The sequence below is a fragment of the Triturus cristatus genome, chromosome 5_1, assembly GCF_964204655.1.
Source record: "Triturus cristatus chromosome 5_1, aTriCri1.1, whole genome shotgun sequence".
Lineage (NCBI taxonomy): Eukaryota > Metazoa > Chordata > Amphibia > Caudata > Salamandridae > Triturus > Triturus cristatus.
The window spans coordinates 13,538,994-13,559,394 of record NC_140587.1 but is presented as its reverse complement, the minus strand read 5'-3'; positions in this window follow the sequence as shown (position 1 = coordinate 13,559,394).

Below are 20,401 nucleotides of genomic sequence, written 5' to 3'. Positions count from 1 at the left end.
GTGATTTGATAAGGACATGCTTCAGTCAGGATGATTGTAGGAGTGGACACAGACTCACAGTGTGATTCCAAACAAGCATGACTATTACCTGGATTTTTGGAGGGCTGACTCAGTAGTCTGTAGTGGGTTACGGGATCGCATACATTGTGCACATGTGATTGTACCACTGCTTGTCTCAATGAGTGAGTCATTGTGAAAGTGGATAGACAGTGACTTTAAGCCTGGGCGTAGTTTGCGTAGTCACGCTTCGCGATGCTACGTGAAGCTAAGCGAAGATATTCTTGCACTACGCGAGCTACGCGAGCTTGCGTAGTTGCTTGGGGCGCCCGTTCGTTTTTCTTGTTCGGGAGCGTGGTGAGCGTGTTCGGGGAGCTGTTTGCATGCTTGGGTGATAATATCTCGCGTTCTTACCCATGCGGTCACCAATGGGCGCGGTCATCTTGTTTTTCAATTGTCCTGCCCGCTCGCGATGCCTTATTTCCTGTTCCGGGTCGCGGATAGCATGTTTGCGATGCGCATGTCATGTTCGGGAGCGCATTTTACTTGTTCGCGACGATTATTGCATGTTCGCGAGAAATATCGTGCAAACTTACCCACACGGTCGCGAATGGGTGCGGCCATCTTGTTTTTCGCTCTATGCTATGGTTCTGGGCCTACTTTTCTATCCTCCCTTAATCTTTGTAATCCTTTGTATTTAAAACCTTTTTTCAGACTTTTTTTAGTTATCATCTTTTTCTCTTTCTCCCTAAGTTTATATTTTGCATTTTATTTCTACTTTTACTGTTTTTTTACTTTTATTACTTCTTTCTTTCTTCTTCCCCCTAACTTTATTTTCCCGTTCTAACTTTTCTTTTCCGCCTCCCACCCAACCCAGAACCATGGCCAAGGGCACACCTAGTGCAAAGGGCAAGGGACCTGCAGACAAGAGCCGCCTGCCTTGCGGCAGAATGCGTCCTGCAGGGGTGCAGGCCCGGCAACTTTTTGGGGAGGCGGAGGTGGCTGCCCTTGTTTTTTTCATTCAGCGCCACCTCCCCTTGACCTTGGCAGCAGGCGGCAGACCCGGCTCTGGGTACGCTACCCAGAAGCGTCACCGTCGGTGGGCGAAGGTGCGCCAGGCAGTGTTCCAGTGCTCAGGGGTCCGGCGCACCCATAATCAGCTGGCCCACCGGTGGTCCGACATCCTGGACCGGGAGCAGGACCTGTTGGACCTGCTAGGTGTCGAGGTTGTTCGGCTTGGTGAGTAACTTATTGTGTATAAATTAAATTTGTGACGAATAACAAGATTACTGATGCGTGCTATGCGTTGCTGGTAAAATACGTTCCAAAAAGCATGTGATTGTAGGACCCAGGTGCTCGGTGCTACTCTTACTTGTTTGCAACTTAGTTTGCGCTAGCTTGTGCTGATTATGTAAGAGTTTATTTCAGAGAACTGAAGTTAGGTAATGCGATTTGCTAGAGAGACTCTAGTCCTTCCATTGTCCTACTGTGAAATAGTGGTGGATGGATATTGGATACTAGGTTTAGTTAGTATTAGTTAATAATTGTTTTACGCGGTCTGCGTGACGCCTCCTCTGTCATTGAGTGTTGCTTACCCCAGTCCTCCGTAGAACCTTTTGTACTTTGTTTAGTGAGTGGTAGGCTTAGCATGGTCAGTCAGTAGCAGAACTAGATCAGAATCAAGCAACCAACCCACAATTTGTTGTATGTATGCACACATTTATGCATGTGTCCTCCATCTCATCTATGCATTTGATGGCTAAAAAAAATGGAAATGCAGACTTAGTGAACAATTGGCCCATCTGGAATAGGTGGTGTAGGTCAGGTGGTACTTACTAGGCTTCGTTAGTATTTGTAATCAGAATGATTATGGAACACTGGAGTGTTCATAAATAAGTAGATGATCCGTGAATGCAGGAAGCAGCCAGTAGTTTAGATAGGTCAATTTTATTGCAATTGTTGTTTCCTAAAATGTTTTTTGACTTATTTTTCCAAATGATTATTATTTGTTTCACAGCACTTCTTAATGTTTGTCTCTTTCTTTATTATATTTTACATGATCATCAGCACCACCCAGGGGGAAGAAAACGGGGTCCGAGTCGGCTGGACAACATCAACCAGGAGAGGACCGCTCCTCTACCGAGGCTCCTGCTGCTGGCCCCAGTCAGTCCTCCAGTGGTTATACTGACATTTATATTTCCCTAACTTTTACAGCATCTTTTTTTTCCGAACTATAAATTATGGTTCCACTTTCTAATTCTATTTTTTACAAAAGCTTCTTTGACCTTGCCTATCTGGTTCCAAATTCTGTTTATCCCTGCCCCTAACTAAGTTCCTCCTAACTGCCTCTGCTATGACTCTCTGTACTACTACTAATACTATTATTCTGTCTGTAGCGAAGCTTGCACAGTTGCCCACTCTTTATTGAAGGTTTTCTTTGGAATAATACAACTCTGATTGACCAATAGCTCTAGCCACTGTGTCCTGTCCTTTGGGTTGTCCTCTTCTAGTCTTCTCAATGTTGAGGCTTTGACAATTCCCACAAACAAAATGCCCAACCAGATATTTGACTAGGATTTTGGATCGGATAGTACATGATACTACTACTGTTCTAGTGATTCTGCAGAGCCACATACAGAACTACGCACAACAAAATAGGATGTTGGTGATGGGAGGTTGGACCTTACTGATCACACCTCAGTCCGAAGCTACAGTGTCTCACATTAGCGTCCCACTCCTGACCCCCCCACGAAGAAGATACACAATGTTGATGATGACAGACAACCCAGAACATAACACCATTTTGCTCACTCACTTGTGTAAATCCACCCCACCACACCAAATTCCTCAGAGTCTATGTGTAAGTTCAAAAGGTTTATTTGAAACAAGTAACAAGCTCTGGACGTCGTTATATGAAATTTAATTTACTACAGCCATCGTCAATAAGCCACCAAAAAGCATGAGATTAAAACAGTAAACATTTACAAGTACATGACAAGAACAAGCCAACAGATCTGTTGAATTCTGGAAAACCCCTCACCGTAGAACATAGAAATACTGGTTACATCATGCATCATAAGCTCTGTAAATCTCTGATTTGTAGAAGGGAATCTTCCGCCTATTATATGAGAAAAATGCTGCGCGTTAGCCGTAGGATAGTACACTACTGAATGCAAGCATTTCGCAGTCATGGTAAAAAGTGTAACATGTATGTGATGGCTCAGCAAAACAGACTAACCAGACTCAATAACAAAGTGGCTTGTTTTTCAACCTCTTCACTTCTACGCAACCGTCATGTGGCCTCAAAGGCATCTACTGCACATGTCAATAAGCTGGCAGGTATAATTAAATATGCGCAAAAAGAGTAGTAGTCGACATGATGAATCTAAAAGGGTTACACGTGGCTCAGGCTAACTTTCAAAAGAATAGAGTAGGACTAGATGACCCTAGGAACCATATCACTACTAGTGTCTGTCTACTGACTGTACTACTCTAGTGCTGATGTATGTTGTATTAACTTTTTTTTCAATGTTCCAAGTGAGCACTAATAAAATAGGGGGAGGTTTCCAGGCAACTAAAAATGTGTTGTGTTTTTTCTAGGCACACTATCAACCACCAGTGCCGGCGGGGCCAGTGGCGATGGGGCCATTCCAGAGGGGGCGGGAGAACTGGCGACACCTGCAGGAGTGACAGGGGGGGAGCCAGAAGCAGTGGCCGGCAGTGGTAAGTTATATTCATTACTTCTTGACATTACTACTAGATGGAAGTGTGTACTGTGCGACTTATTAAGTTGTAGTGAACATTATACAACGGTTGAAGAAGACACCGCAGCGTGAGTTGAGTAACCAACGGCCTCTTCTATTTGACTCCAAAATCAGCTGTGAAGGATTTATGGAGAAGACAAACTCAGATCAGATGACCTTGATGGATGTGTTGAACAAAGAGGGAAAGAAGGGTGGAAGGACGGGCGAGATAAATAATATGACTGACTGGCAGAGAAGGATATGTTGGAAGCATGCATAGGTGGCTGATAGTAATCAGATCAGATGCATGGGTTGCTGAAGGATGGGTGGAAGGTGAAAGAGGATGCCTGCCTGGGTGGGCGACACAGTATGGGTGGATAGTACTAGATAGCAAGAATCAGCGGTGTTTGGTTCAAACTCAAAGCCAAGTCAAGCAAGGAAGGAGCAGAAGCATGGGTGGTTGTTGGTGAAACCAACTAAGGTTTGTTAAGAGATATATAAAAAAGAATGATAGACGTTTACTTTAATGGATGTATGCCTGGATGTACTATCATCAATAGACAGTATAGGTGGAAACTGTCACTGGAGAGTCTTAGTTTGAAGAAAATGTAAAAGAAACTGCGTCTGAGTAGCAAAGCGGAGGGGAATATAAGTAGTATTTTCAGAATACAGTTGACTCGCAGTAGTTTGCAAGCACGTCTTATATATATATATATAATTATATATTATCAAGCCGAAGCGCATTCTTCCGACTCCGGGGACCACTCCCTACCTATGTTAATGTATTTTCGATTGGGTCAGCCAGCCTGCAAAGGGTGGCCTATCTGTTGGTTATGGTTACACAATCAATGAAAGCAAAGTACCCTATGCAGTAGCGGTTGGTGGTGGGAGTGCTGGCGGGCGGTGACATGGGGAGGGGCAGGGTGGGTGACAAGTAAACTATGCATTACGGCCAAATACAGGTAAGTCAACATAAAAATAAATAAAATGATTTTCATTGTGAGCACTGCACCGCCGAGTGCGTGCAACGATTTTTGAAATTGTTTTTTTATATGTGTTGTTTAATTGCCTGTGATTGTCCGTAATCCATAGTTTACTACCCCCACCCTGCACCTTCCCATGTCACCGCCCGGCAGCACTCCCACCACCGACCGCTACTGACCTGATGTCGTATTACCATCTATAATATAAATATAAGCAATGATCATTGGATCAGATAAATAATCAGCCTTTTTGTAGTACCCAGGGCAGGGTGTAAGTGAAATTGATCATTTGCCCTCATGTAGCAGACAGAGTATGGCCAGTGCCACCGGCCGTAATACAAAAATATAAGCTTCCCCACCTGCAGACAGTAGTAGTAAATAAAACTAATGTGAGTCTGCATCATGTGACTCATATCTGTTTCTCTTGGGTGCAAGCTTAGCTGACTGAGCTGGCATACTGGCTACAACAAGGTTAGTATGTAATTGTGCTAAACTAGAGATAAGAACAACACGACTGGTGTGTACCGGAGTACATAGTACGAGTATAATGTCGGAAACTCCCACAAATGTTAGAGTCCGAGGAAGTAGGAGTATAGATACTTACCACCAAATCACAAATGTTATGTACTGTGCTTGCTAGTGATACTGTGACACTATGTGTTGAATGATTTTAGTGTTTCTGTTTTGCTAAGGGTATTGGTTACAACATGTTCTTTTTCTTTCTTGATATAGATACTCCTTCCACACCAAAACCATCGAGGAAGGAGTTTGCCGCCAGGGCCCGGTGCCGTAAACTGGAGGCCATTTGCGATGAATATCACCGGCTGGTGGCTCAGGCGGAGGAGGCGGAGGAGGCGGTTGCAGCTGCAGCCTCCTCCAATGCCCCGGGCCCCAGTCAGGCCCTGCCTCCAGTTTTACGGTGCCGTGGTCTGGCAGACATCCGCCGCCGTGCCTTGATCTCTACCACTGCTGCCCCCCACCCTGCATGTAACTGCAGGGCATTTCGCCACCAGCTGCTCTGTCGGATGGCCCGCTTGGAGGAGCACCTAGAGGAGCGGGTAAAAATCCTGGTGGATAAACACCTGTAGGCCCGCCGACTATAGAGGACCTTGTCATTTGCCCCTTTTTTAATTCCTGTTGTTGGTGGGTGGGTTATGGGCGCTGGGGTTTCACTTACAGACATTGGGACTTTGACTTTCGTTTTGGACCTTGGTTGTGGTTAGGGAGGGGGTGGGTTAGGTCAGAGTGGGATAGTTTATTTTTGTTAGGGTATATTACATTTTATATTATTTACTTAAACATACAATGTTAATGTTTTCTGGTGGGTTACTGTTTTCCGAAATCAATGTAAGTTACATGGTTTGTTACTTTTGTTTCCTTGCTGCTGCATGCCCGCAGCCAGTGTTTGATTTAAAAGATCTGCCGATTTTGAAACCCACAAACAGATAGATGCGGTACCCCTCACTGAGTTATTTTTAATTGTCATACTAGTACTGTCAGTCTCTCCTCCTAGTCCATTATACCTCCCACCAAACGTATCTTACCTGTGATTGATGATGATGAAGTTCGGTACACTGATGGCTGCATGGCTGGTTTCCCAAATGAATGGAGAAGATGCCATTATTGTGGTGGTAGTAGTAGACACTGGCAATAGCATTTGAAAAAAGAAAGAGAAAGTAACTTGACTGAGAGACTGTGGGAGGAGTAGTAGAACAAAGTAAGCTACAGCATGGGTTGGCAAGCAGAAGAAGATCCTTGCCCTGCCTTAGTTGAAATTCAATTAGTATTGCTTTCACCACATCTGCCCCAGCAAGCGTGTGATCAATTGTTGGTGTACATTTAATGTAGTCACATCACACCTCAATATAAATCACACAGCCCGGGGGAAGAGGGTTAGGGATTGATGAATGGATGGGAAGGGGGGTTTTGGGAAAGGTTTGAGAAAGAAAAACAGACAGTATGCATGGACACAACAAAAGTAAAACACAATCTTGTAAGACAACCATGATCCATTATCAAAGAAATCAAAGTATAAAGTGAGAAAAAGCAAATGCATGCATGCATGCTGAGGAAGAGAACTTGATGGTTAATGATAATGAGTTGTACTTACTAACTACTACTACACAATGAGACAGTACAGGGAAGAAATTATTAATATGAAATTTGCCTTGCCTGTCTGCCGCCGTCAGAGCTCAGACTGAACCAAATTACATGCTGTACCGGGCTTACTTTTATTTTTCAAGCTAACAAACGAAATGAAAAAATAGTTGTAGGGATCAATTACCAAACAAACCACAACACACAGTCGTAATGATTGAAGAGAAAAAAGGAATCAAATAAATTTAAAGACGAAAGATGAATGATACTAAAGTTACTGTATTATCCTGGTCCAAATGTGGAGTTGCATCATTCTCGTCATTCCTCTTGGACCTCCCTTCCATGGACACTCCGCACATCAATCTTGGGTACCACTGCCTGCCTTATGCGGATTGGTAAGGTAAGTGTGAGTTGTTTCTCCCACTATAGCACAGGTTAAAAGGCCGGCCTGTAAGTGTAGATGGAAAAACAAAAGGGGTATTGAAAAATAACTGAATTAAAATAAATAAACTCAATTACAGTGGAATGCAAGAAGAGAAGACAAGACTCTTGAGAGAACACTTTCAGACTGAGGCGGCTTGGATGTGTCTACTCTACAGCATTAGGCTACAACATCAACGGGACAGGAGCCAGCACAGCCACAGAACAGGCCAACCGCAGCACAGGCCAGGCACCCTACCCCCATTTACCTTAAATTTTGACCAAGCCAGACAAAAGGCATATGCACTGCAGCAACGTAACATTTTCCAAATGAAGTGACTAAATCAATGCGCCACTGTCCCTCATACCACTACACTCTACTCCAGTCCACACCACTACACGGACATGTAGCCTAGGTCTGCTGTGGTTCTTGTTGAAACTGTTTACCTTTTAAGGCAGTCCATGAAACACAGTTATTCCATCAATTATCTCTGATCCAACTAACTGACTGTGTGCAAAGATAGTATGCTCAGCATCATTACCGTGTGGTACGTGTTTTCCAACACCAACTCAGTCTGTAGTGACTGATTAAGTTTATAATATATTCCATATTACAAAATTGCATGGATATTGGGCGGCACCTGCAGTGGTAGGAGTACAATGTGGTTATTAAACAACAAGGAAACATTGACTGTCAACTGAGTCACTTTTACTTTGTAGATAAACTAGTATAGTTCGACTTCATGCACATTCACTCGTAGTCAGCAAGCATCCAATGCAATGCATGCCATCATTCAATATAATCACTCATTACCTGTCTTGCTGTTCTCTTTGGCTGTCAGATCAGATGCCTGCCTAGCCTTCTGACAGTCAGTGATGAGTTTCTTTCGGCTTGGAAACAAAACTGAATATAACTGTAGTCACGTTTCACTTCTTATGGAGGGACTGTTAGAGGCAACATGTATTGTACTATTCTCCATCTCCATCCGATGTCTGGCTTGCTTGAAATGTATTTAGGGAGAGTAAGGAAGATGGAGCAGGACTCTGAGGAGTGGAGTGGACAGTTATGCACAGACGTGCAACTCCAATAGGGAAATAAAAAGAGGAGACTGTTGATGGATTTGTTGTGATTAGAGTTTGAACCAGAAAAACAGATACACACACAAATAAAGGAAGGAAGAACAATTTGAAAGCCTAGTTTTCAGGGAAGAGGAGCTCATCCTCAAACTCTGGTGGTTCGGACAGAAGTACGTCATGTAAGAACCCACTACTTATGTCATCGAAGTCGCTCTCCTCTTCTTGCTGTGATTCACATATTTTGTACTCCGGTGGTATAAAGTGCTGATTCATTTTGATCATGGTTAACCTCTCCATGCTTTTGGGCGAGAGACCGGTCCTTTTCACAGTAACAATGGCACCAGCAGCACTGAAAACACGCTCTGAAAAGACTCTTGCAACAGGGCAAGCCACATATTTTATCACCAGCCGCTCAATGTCCAGGGGTGCTCCGATTTGCTTGGCCTCTTTTGCCTTTGCATCAGTAGTGGACGTACAAAACCCTTTCTGTAGAAACCAATAACCTGCCATTTTTTTAAATGTGGCTGATGATCCTGTTGGTGCTGTTGATGTTATTGCTGGCAGTGTTGTTGACTGCTGGGAGGCAAACGCACTGCTCTCGGCCTCTGAAGTAGAACTTGACTCTGGGTGCCCTGTAGTACTTTTTCTGCCCTGGGGTGGCGGGCCTCTAATTAAGATCCATTTTTTTTCAAAATCAGTGGCTTCCTCAGTTATCAAAGTTTTGTACTTGGCAACATCCACTTCTGAAAAAGAAATTACTTCATTACTGCTCAGCAATAATTTGTAACGTAGATCCAATATTGAGGCAGTAATGTAATGTCGATGTGACACAATGTTATTTTGAATCCTTGTATTGTCATATAAGTGAGCGGCTAAAGTGTCTGCCAAATAATATGCGTCTACTTTGTCATCCACACCTGCGTACATTTCTGACACCTCCTTCAGCTCTTGCTCTAGCATGTACAACAATGGGATAGCTTAGCCCATAGTACAGTCCTCCCTGCTGACTTCACTTGTGAAGACCTCAAAAGGAAGTAGCATCTCTGTCAGGCATTTAACGAGGTCCCATTGGGCCATCTCAATTGTCATGCCTTTCACAGCAGGATCTCCTGACCTTTTCATGACATAAGCATTGAGTGGTATGTACTGCTCAAACAGACGCTCAAGCATGTAATAAGTTGAGTTCCAAAGTGCTGGCACCTCCTGGATGAGTGCTTTGACTGACATTTTATGCTCATGTTGAAAGACCCTCAGCTGCTTCCGGGCTTTAAAAGAATGGTTGAAATGTGTGCATATTCTTCTGCAGGTGGTCAGTAAGTTGCTGACTTTGCTTTAATTTTTCAGAAAGTCTTGAACAATGTTAATGTAGTGTGCCAAACACGGGACCCTGAAATAGCCACCATCTTTCATGGCCCTAACTACATTACTGCCATTGTCCGTGGCAACAAAACCAATGTTAAGCCCTCTTGGTCACAGCCTCTCAAACACCTTGCTGTTAAACTCATCCAAAATGTTTGCAGCAGTATGAGATTTCTCCATAGCAAACATGGCTACAGTTGCATGTTTGCGAGTGTCTTTATAAATCTCAGCGGTGTCAACAACACCTTCAGATATCTTATCTTTAACACCCGAAAAAGAGACCCAGTGTGCAGTGATGCACATGTAATCAGTGGCTTGGCAACTGGTCCACATGTCTGTTGTCAGGTGGATACTCTGAACAGCACTGTTTTAAGGCATTTCCAAGCAATTCCAGCACGTCGTGATATAGTGCTGTAACAGCAACTCTTGCGAAATAGTAGCGGCTGGGAACCTTCCATTTTGGGCAGATGGTGGTAACAAATTCTAGAAAACCCACCCCTTCTGCAAAAGAAAAAGGGAGAAGGTCCAGTGCTAACATTTTAGCCAGTTTCGCATTGTATAAACGTGTTATTGGGTGGTTGCGTTCGTACTGCCCCTCTGGCCTAGTAAACATGCTAAGAATGGTAGGCTGCGTGGTATTCCTTCCTGTGCTCAACGTCACACTTTTTTTAAAAGCAGTACTCCTTGATGTCTCAGGATGACTCTTACTCTTGTGCCACTGAGATGTTGCTGAAGACGTGGGCGTTACCACTGCAGTGCTGGGGACAGGGCTACTTTGTGTACCACTACCACAGAGAATGTCTCCCTCTTCTTCTTCTTCCTGTTCCACCGTGAGCGGACTTTCTACTCGTTTATCTCCAACAGCAATGGTTCCAGTTTTTATGCAACAAAGGTGCTCCTCCCACTGGATTGTGTGGTGTTTTTTCAGATGGGTCATTTGGGCTCCGGTACCATAGTTTGTACCAAGCTTACCACAACTAACAGAGGTATGACAAACGGAGCATATAGCAATGTTCTCCTCATTTCCGCTAACCGTAAAGAAGTCCCACATTGGGGAGCTTAACTTTTGTCTCATGCTGGAGGTGCCACTTCCAATGCCGGATGAACTGGAGGGTGTGTGTTGAATTTGACTCTCTGCAGTACCACTACCTACTTCTGCTGAGGTGTTGCTTGTGCTGGATGTAGGACGCAGCAGGCCCTTTGCTAATGTAAATATGGAAGCTGGAGGTCGTGTTGGTGTTACCTGTGTTGGAGGTATGCGTGCTACATCCCTCGCAGTCATTTTGGATAGTGTAAAAATGTTGGTCTCCATCTCCTCAGGCCCGGGAGTGATGTTCGTGATGACTGGCTCATCATCGTCCTGCTCTTCTACATCAGCCTCCATAAGTGTAAGGCTTTCTGGAACCTTCCTTTTTCCATACCTGCTCTTGTGACGTGTCTTCCTCTCAGACTCAGTTTGTGGCTTCCAAGTGGCATCTAGATCATCAGAAGGGGGGCTTGGTGAAGAACTTGATGTACTAACCCACCTTTTCCTTGCTGGGGATTTGGAAGACAATGGAACTTCTGAAGGAGTGGCTTCCTCTTCTTCCCCTGCATGAGGCTCAATTTCCTGAAATGCCTCTACTTCGGGAGGAACTACAGCTACTATTGCGGGTGGTGGTTGCGGCTGTTGTTGTTGACCACTTATCTGCGGTGTTCCCGCCTGCGTTGATTGTGTACTACTTTGAGATAGCGATAATTTTAGTTCAGGCTCAACATCTCTGCTTTCCACCACAAGGCTGGCTACCTCTTCCACACTCATCTGCTTGGGCCTGGGTTGGTGGGTTGGGCCCACTGATGCGGGGGTGCTGCCCCCAGCTTGGCCCCCGGACACTGCTGCTGCAGGCGTCATTTTTGGTGTCCCAAAAAAGGTTTTGGGAGGCACACCAGACTTAAGTGACACTTCCTACTTCCTTCTTATTCTGTTCCTTCTTCTCCATGGCAACTTTCTTGGTACCGGAAGACCTGCTACCTGCTTTCTTTGGGGGCATCTTCTTCAGATGTCAAAACAGCACTCAGTTGCACAAGTTGTAGAGATGCCTGGTCAGGTCACTCACACGTCACGTCGTGTACAGCAGCAGGACGTTGGTCTGGCACCAAAGCGGTCGATGATGATGACACACCTCCTCCGTCTTTTGTGCACCTAAAAGCAAAAAAGTCAGAAGAACATCAGTCAAAAGATCAATAATATAATATATAACTTCTTAGTGTCTGGTGGGTGGTCACAATTATTAAATTTTATGAAGTCAGTGAACAACTACAGTATAGCCTTTTATGAGACTGACAAGGCCAGGGCTCCTGGTGTACTTGTACTCTACTGTGTACACTCAGGAAGAATAAGAACAACAACATAGTGTAGTGTAGCCTGTGTGCCCTAAATAAAAATGTGTGCATCTTATGGGATGGATGCAGCATCAGGGAGCAACAACAACAAACATATACACATAAAAACTAAAGGCATTTATTTACAACACCCAAAAAAGTGAAATATACCCAAGAAAAAAAGTAAAGCCCACATTTTACAATTCAATCCAAAGCCATACATGATGTTGAAATTTAATGCACAACACAAAAACAGTTGTTTAACTTCCATGCACCCGTGATGATTGATGAGTAGAACCCCTGGGCCTACTGTCTGACTAGGCCACAAGCTTGGAGGCCTATGGAAAAAGCACAGTGGCTGGTCCCACAAAATGGCCGACACCACATGGCCAGGCCACTCACAAAAACAAGAAAAGGTCAGGAATACAAGACAGACAATGCAGGCCTATTGCAAAAGCACAATGCCTGCCTCCACAAAATAGCCACCACCCACATGGTCAGGCCACCCACCACAATAATAACAAAAAAGTGATTACAAAGGACAGGAACAGGAAGTTGTAGTCTCTGTGGAACTTACTTCCTCTCCTAAAAATATTAAAAAATAAATAAAAGTGACTACCTCTGGGCCTACTGGCAGACTAGGCCACAAGCTTGGAACAGAGTGGCGAAAGCAAGCACACTGCTTGGAAGGCTCCACAAAATGGCTGCTACACACCCAATCAATCAATCAATCAATTAAGTAACTTGTAAAGCGCACTACATACCCAGGCGGGTTTCAAGGCGCTGGGGGAGGGGGGGTCTGGGAGGCAGCTAGTGGTCAAAGAGCCAGGTCTTGAGTTGTCTCCTGAAGGTCAGTAGGTCTTCGGTCTGGCGTAGGTGGAGGGGGAGGGTGTTCCAGGACTTGGCGGTGCGGTGGGAGAAGGATCTGCCTCCGGAAGTAGCTATCCGGATGCGTGGGACCGTGGCCAGGTCGTGGTCGGCGGAGCGGAGTTTCCTGTTGGGTACGTAGAAGGAGAGTCGGCTGTTGAGATAGGCTGGGATGGTTTTTTGGAGCGCCTTGTGCGCGTGGATCAGGAGCTTGAAGGGGATTCTCTTGTCGACGGGGAGCCAGTGCAGGGTCTTCAGGTGGGGGGTGATGTGGTCGCGGCGTGGGACGTCGAGGATCAGGCGTGCCGAGGCATTCTGGATTCTCTGTAGTCTGCTGATGAGCTTGGACGAGGATCCGGCGTAGAGGGCATTTCCGTAGTCGAGCCTACTGCTGACCAGGGCCTGGGTGACTGTTTTCCTCGTGTTTGTCGGGATCCATCTGAAGATCTTGCGGAGGGTGTTGAAACTGGTGGAGGAGACTGCGTTGACTTGTTTGGACATGAAGAGTTTCGAGTCGAGGATGACCCCCAGGTTGCGTGCGTGGTCGGTGGGGGCCGGGGGGGACCCCAGTGATGTGGGCCACCAGGAGTCGTCCCAGGCGGAGGGGTTAGACCCGAGGATGAGGATTTCTGTTTTGTCTGTGTTCAGTTTGAGGCGCCTGTCTTCTATCCAGTCAGCGACGGCCTTCATTCCCTGGTGAAGGTTGGATTTGGCGGTGAGGGGGTCCTTGGTGAGGGAGAGGATCAGCTGGGTGTCGTCGGCGTCGGAGATTATGTTGAGGTCGTGCTGTCGGGCGATGCGTGCTAGAGGAGCCATGTAGACGTTGAACAGCGTCGGGCTGAGGGAGGATCCCTGTGGGATGCTGCAGATGATCTTGGAGGCCTCGGAGCGGAACGGGGGGAGGCGGACTCTCTGAGTTCTGTCGGAGAGGAAGGAGGTGGTCCAGTCCAGGGCCTTGTTTCGGATCCCATCGTCGTGGAGGCTCATGCGTAGTGTGCGGTGACAGACGGTGTCGAAGGCGGCGGAGAGGTCTAGGAGGATTAGGGCCGCCGTCTCGCCATTGTCTAGCAGGATCCTGATGTTGTCTGTGGCGGCGATGAGGGCGGTCTCGGTGCTGTGGTTGCTCCGGAATCCTGATTGCGATGGGTCTAGGATGTTGTTGTCTTCGAGGTGTCGCGTGAGCTGGGTGTTTACTATCTTCTCGATGACTTTGGCTGGGAACGGGAGCAGGGAGATGGGCCGGAAGTTCTTGAGATCGCATAGGTCCGCCTTGGGTTTCTTCAGTAGGGCATTGATCTCTGCGTGCTTCCAGTTCTCAGGGAAGGTAGCAGTCTCGAAGGAGAGGTTGATGATTTTATGCAGGTGGGGTGCGATGGACTTGCTGGCTTTGTTGAAGATGTGGTGTGGTAGGGGGTCGGATGGGGAACTGGAGTGGATTGATCCCATGGTCTTGATTGTGTCCTTCATGCTCACGTTGGCCCAGGTTGTCAGGATGTTGTGGGCGGTGGGGTGCGGTGGGTTTGGTGAGGTGTGGTCGGCAGGGGTTGTCCGGGGTCTGAAGCTGTCATGGATGTCGGCGATTTTCCGGTGAAATAAGGTGGCGAGAGAGTCAGACAGGGCTTGTGATGGTGGGATGTCGTTGGTGTTGGAGCTGGGGTTGGAGAGCTCCTTCACGATGGTGAAGAGCTCCTTGCTGTTGTGCGCGTTGTTGTCAAGGCGGTTTGTGAAGGAGGTCTTTTTGGCGGTCCTGATGAGGTTGTGGTGGTTGCGGATGGTGTCTTTGTAGGCAGTGTGGCTTTATGGCATCTTGTTGCTGTTCCGTGTGTTTTCCAATTTCCGGCAGGTGCGTTTGAAGTCGAGGAGTTCCGGGGTGAACCAGCTCGCTCTCCTGCTGGTGCCTCTGTTGGTGGGGTTTTTTAGCAGTGCGATGGTGTTGGCGCAGTCGCTCATCCAGCATTCGAGGGAGAGTGCGCCATCATCTGGGTTGGTGGGGTTCGTCGGAGGGTTGAGTGCCAGGCTTGTCTGCAGTTGTTCTTCAGTGATTTTTCCCCAGCGGCGGTGGGGGGTCTGCAGGGTGCGGTGGTGTGTCAGTGGTTTTCGGAAGGAGAAATGGATGCAGCGGTGGTGAGTCCAGGGGACTTCGGAGGCTTGATGAAAAGATTGCGTCAAGTGTGTGGCCGGCGATGTGGGTCGGCGTCGTGATGAGCTGTTTGATTCTGAGGTTGGTGAGATTGTCAATCAGGGTGGAGGTTTTGCTGTCGTTGTTGTTCTCCAGGTGATAGTTCAGGTCTCAAAGGAGGATGTAGTCGGTGGAGGTCAGCACGTGCGTGCTGATGAGGTCGGCGATGGAGTCGCAGAATTGAGGTCGCGGTCTGTGCGGTCTGTAGACGAGGGTGCCTCTTAGGGTTGTCTTGGGGTTTGTGTGGATCTGGAAGTGCATGTGTTCGGCGGTGCTGAGGGTGTCGTTGGTGTTTGTAGAGATCTTGATGGTGTTTTTGTGGACAATGGCGATACCTCTTCCGGCTCTGTTTACGCGGTCTCTGCGGGTGATCTTGTACCCGTCTAGGATGGCTATGGCGATGTCTGGCGCGGAGGCGTCATTCAGCCAGGTTTCGGTCAGGAAGGCGACGTCCGGTGATGTGGTGTCGAGTAGGTCCCAGAGTTCGATGGCGTGTTTGTGTGCGGAGCGGGTGTTAATCAGGATGCATTTAAGCTGGTTGGCTTCCGTTGCGGTGGGTGTCTTGGCGCTTTCATGGCAGGAGAAGCTGCAGGTCCGGCAGGTGAAGGGGCCGTGTGTGCGCCTTGGGGTGACCTTGCAGCAGGTGTGGGTTCTTCCTGGGTTGAGGGCGATGAGGGTGTTGGCATCGTAGCGGAGGTGGTGGTCCTCGTGGCTGGGGCCGGGACCAGGGGTTCTGGCGCTGGACACGGGCCGGGCGCGGATGGGCGCAGACGGGCTTGCTTTAGGCGCGCCTTAGGCGCGCCAGCGGCACAGCCATGCAGCGGCCGCCATATATGGGGAGGGGGGAGGGAGGAGCAGATGGGAGGCGAGAGACGGGAGTGGTGGATGGGCACGAAGGGGGCGGGGCCGCAGGGGAGGCAGCGGCAGGGACGGGGCACAGGAGACCGGCGAGGTGGTACAGAAGGTAAACGGGGCACAAAGCGGGGTCAAAGGCACTAACTAAGCACGAGGGATGACGCGGTGGTACAGAGAAAAAACGGGGCACTAAACGGGGTCAGAGGCACAAAGTAAGCACGAGGGACGACGTGGTGGTACAGAAATAGAAAGGGGGCACAGAAGCGGAGCGGCGAGCGGGGGGGCACGGACAATCACAGGTGCAAAATCAGGGTTACAGAGGCAAAAGCAAGGGACAGAGCAGGGGAAAAGGCACAGAGCGGAGTGGCGAATGGGGGCAGCGGGCGCGGGCAGTCACAAGCACAGAATCAGGGTCACAGGGGCAAAAAGCAAAGAAACAGCACAAGGGACATGGAACGAACCTAAGGCCACCACTGGCCACCAGGGATGAGGCGCAGGTGGAAGCCTGCGGGTGGTAGAGGGCCTCAACTTCTCTGGCGACAGCGGCGGTGCAGGCAGAGCTGCAGCGGGGGGGAGCAACCTACCAGAAGATCAAGGGTCACTTCTCCTCACCGCGCAGTGGCCGCCATATATGGGGAGGAGGGGAGGGAGGAGCAGCTGGGAGGCGGGAGGCGAGGGACGGGAGTGGCGGATGGGCGCAAAGGGGGCGGGGCCACAGGGGAGGCAGCGGCGGGGACGGGGCACAGGAGACAAGAAATGGAAGACAGACAATGTAAGCCTATGGCAAAAGCACAATGCCTGCCTTCACAAAATTGCCACCACACACATGCTCAGGCCACCCACCACAATAATAACAAAAAAGTGATTACAAAGGACAGGAACAGGAAGTTTCAGTCTCTGTGGAACTTACTTCCTCTCCTAAAAATATTTTCAAAAAAATAAAAGTGACTCCGTGCTCCAAAACTACAGCAGAATGACAACCTGAGGAGTTTTTTTAGCAAAATGCACAAAATCAACGTTTTCGAGAAGGATTTATGTTGCTTGCGAGATATTGGTTGCCAGATTGCAAATGCTGCGTGTTCGGGATCGCGAACTATACAAAAAGTTGTTATCGCGTGCGCGAACACGCATATTGAGAGCGCAAAAATGACAAAGTGCAGAGTTACCGAAAGTACGTAAGCTGAATCCCTATGGTTACCCACTGGCTGAAAAGCCCTATTTATTTAACACACACCCACAAACTGCAATTCCACCCCAAAAAACATCTTTTGCAATTCAATCCAAAGCCATCCATGGTGTAAAAAAAATTCAACAGACAACACAAACTGTTTTTAATGCACCAAAGATTTGAGGATGACTACCTCTGGGCCTACTGGCAGACTAGGCCACAAGCTTGGAACAGAATGGCAAAAGCAAACACACTGCTTGGATGGCTCCACAAAATGGCCGCTACACACCCACAACAACAAGAAATGGAAGACAGACAATGTAAGCCTATGGCAAAAGCACAATGCCTGCCATCACAAAATGGCCACCACACACATGGCCAGGACACAACAACAACAAGCATAAGCCAAGGGGAACAAAGAAAAGAAATGCAGGCCTTTATGGAAAAAGAAGCACACACTACTAAATTACCACCACAAAATTGCCACAAGCCACATGGCCACTCACAGTCTCAACAGGCCATGGAAAACGATGAACTGAAGCAGGCCTATATATGACCGGACAAAGGAGGCCTGCTAGACAACACAGCTTTAATACAGAAATGAAAATCAACAGGGCTACAAAAGGATTGGAAAGAAGTTACACATCAAGCACACACATCCAACAAAGGTATTTCACACACACACACACACACACACACACACAAACAGTGAAATACACCACAGCCACATTTAGCATTTCAATCCTATGCCATCCATGCCCTACATGATATTTAAATTCAACAGACACCACGAAACATGGACCCATGGGTACCCTACTGGCTGAAATTGCAGAGAAAAACAACTATTGAAAGTACAGGCCACCCACAACAATAACTTTTTAAAACAATGAAAATCCCAGAAAAATGTAGGTACAAACAAGCCCGAATGAAACAAACACACCAATTCTCCAACTTACTTGTAGTAAATTAAATCTCAAATCAAAAAGTCCTCAAATAAATCCAATCCAATGGTATGATACAGCAGACAGACACAAAAAGTGATACTTCCAGCTCCAAATCCAAATGAAAGTGAACAGCACATGGACAAATCACTGGGAGGAGCCTGCTGGACAGGAACAGGAAGTTGGAGACTCAGGGGCACTTCCTTCCTCTTGAAATAAAGAGTAAAAAAAAATAAGGGACTCCTTACACAAAGGACTACAGCAAAATCACAATCTGATGAGTTTTTCTGAGTAAAATGATCATTTTAGAGAAGGTTTTATGAAGCTCGAGAGATATTCTTCGCCAGATTGTAGTTTTTGCATGTTCGGGATCGCGATCTTACCAAGACAGCCGCTGGAAGTCAGCTCGCGTGCCCGAATGACATGTTCGTGTTCGCACACTCTCGCGGGCCTGGGCAGCCATATTACAAATCTCATGGCGCACGTGAACGGACAGAAAAGCGAGTTAGCGAACGCAGAATCACGGTAAGACTTTACTGCGCACGCGAGAATGAATATTGAGCGCGCGAGGAAGCAAAACTACTACGCTACGTGGTAGATTGCGTAGCAATCTGCAACTTCACGCTCTACGCGAATCGCGAAGTTACCTAAACTTTGCAAGCTCTGCGAGCGGAGCGTAGTTCAACGCCTAGGCTTCAGTGACTTGGTACCTAGAGTGGTAGTACTTGACAGCAACATGAGTTTATAAGTACTTATTTTTCAGCAGAGTGATTAGAGAAGGACATGCTTCTGTCAGGATGATTGTAAGAAGGGACACAGACTCATATTGTGATTCCAGACAAGCATGACTATTATCTGGAGTTTTGCAGGACTGAATCAGTACTATGCAGGGGGTTAGGGGACCGCATACATTGTGCACATTTGATTGTACCACTGCTTGTGTCAATGCCTGAGTCATTGTGCAAGTGCATAGACAGTGAATGGGTACTTAGAGTACACGTAGTTGACAGCAAGGTGAATTTATAAGTACTTATGTTTCAGCAGAGTGATTAGATAAGGACATGCTTCTGTCAGGATGATTGTAGGAGTAGACACAGACTCACAGTGTGATTCCAGACAAGCATGACTATTACCTGGATATTTGAAGGACTGAATCTGTAGTCTGCAGGGGGTTAGGTAACCGCATACATTCTGCACATTTGACTGTACCAGTGCTTGTCTCAATGCCTGAGTCATTGTGAAAGTGCATAGACAGTGACTGGGTACTAAGAGTGCAAGTAGTTGACAGCAGAATGAGTTTATAAGTACTTATGGTTCAGCAGAGTGATTAGATAAGGGCATGCTACTGTCAGGATGATTGTAGGAGTGGACACAGACTCACAGTGTGACTTCAGACAAGCATGAATATTACCTGGATTTTTGCAGGACTGAGTCAGTAGTCTGCAGGGGGTTAGGGGACCGCATACATTTTGCACATTTGACTGTACCACTGCTTGTGTCAATTCCTGAGTCATTGTGCAAGTGCATAGACAGTGACTTGGTACCTAGAGTGCTACTAATTGACAGCAAGGTGAGTTTATAAGTACTTATGTTTTAGCAGAGTGATTAGATAAGGATATGCTTCTGTCAGGATGATTGTAGGACTGGACACAGACTCACAGTGTCATTCCAGACAAGCATGACTATTACCTGGATGTATGCATGACTGACTCAGTAGTAACCCTGGGCGTAGTTCATGTAGTAGCATTACGCATAGTTACGTGAAGTGCACTTCGCACTACACGAGCTACGCGCAGCTACGCGAACTGAGTAGTGCACTGTGCAATATGCTGTTCGCTCTGACTGCACAGTGCCGGATGCTTGCCCGCACTGTACAATCAGTGCAAATCACATATTGCACAGTGCAATCGGTCGCTTTCTGCTGTTCGAGTAGATTTCTACTCAAGCGTCAGGTTTCTCAACACGGACTGGTAGATTTTCATCGCGAGCATACGCGACCACTTGCAATGAGGAACCTGACCTCTCCGTGTTGAGAATCTCGCCGGGAGGTTTATTTTCCACACTCGCGATTGGCAGCTTGATGTTGCTGATCGCGAACGAGGAAAAAGTCTCCCGGGATGTCATTTTGCTCACTCGCGGTCGCCAACTTGACATTGAGGACCGCGATCAAGCAAAATATGACCAGTACGCTACGCATGTTTGCACTGTGCTACGTGCAATTCGCGAAGTAGCTCAAACTTCGCAAACTACGCAAGCGTAGCGTAGTACTTCACCCAGGGTTACTCAGTAGTCTGTCGGGAGTTAGGTGACCGCATACATTGTGCACATTTGACTGTACCACTGCTTGTGTCAAT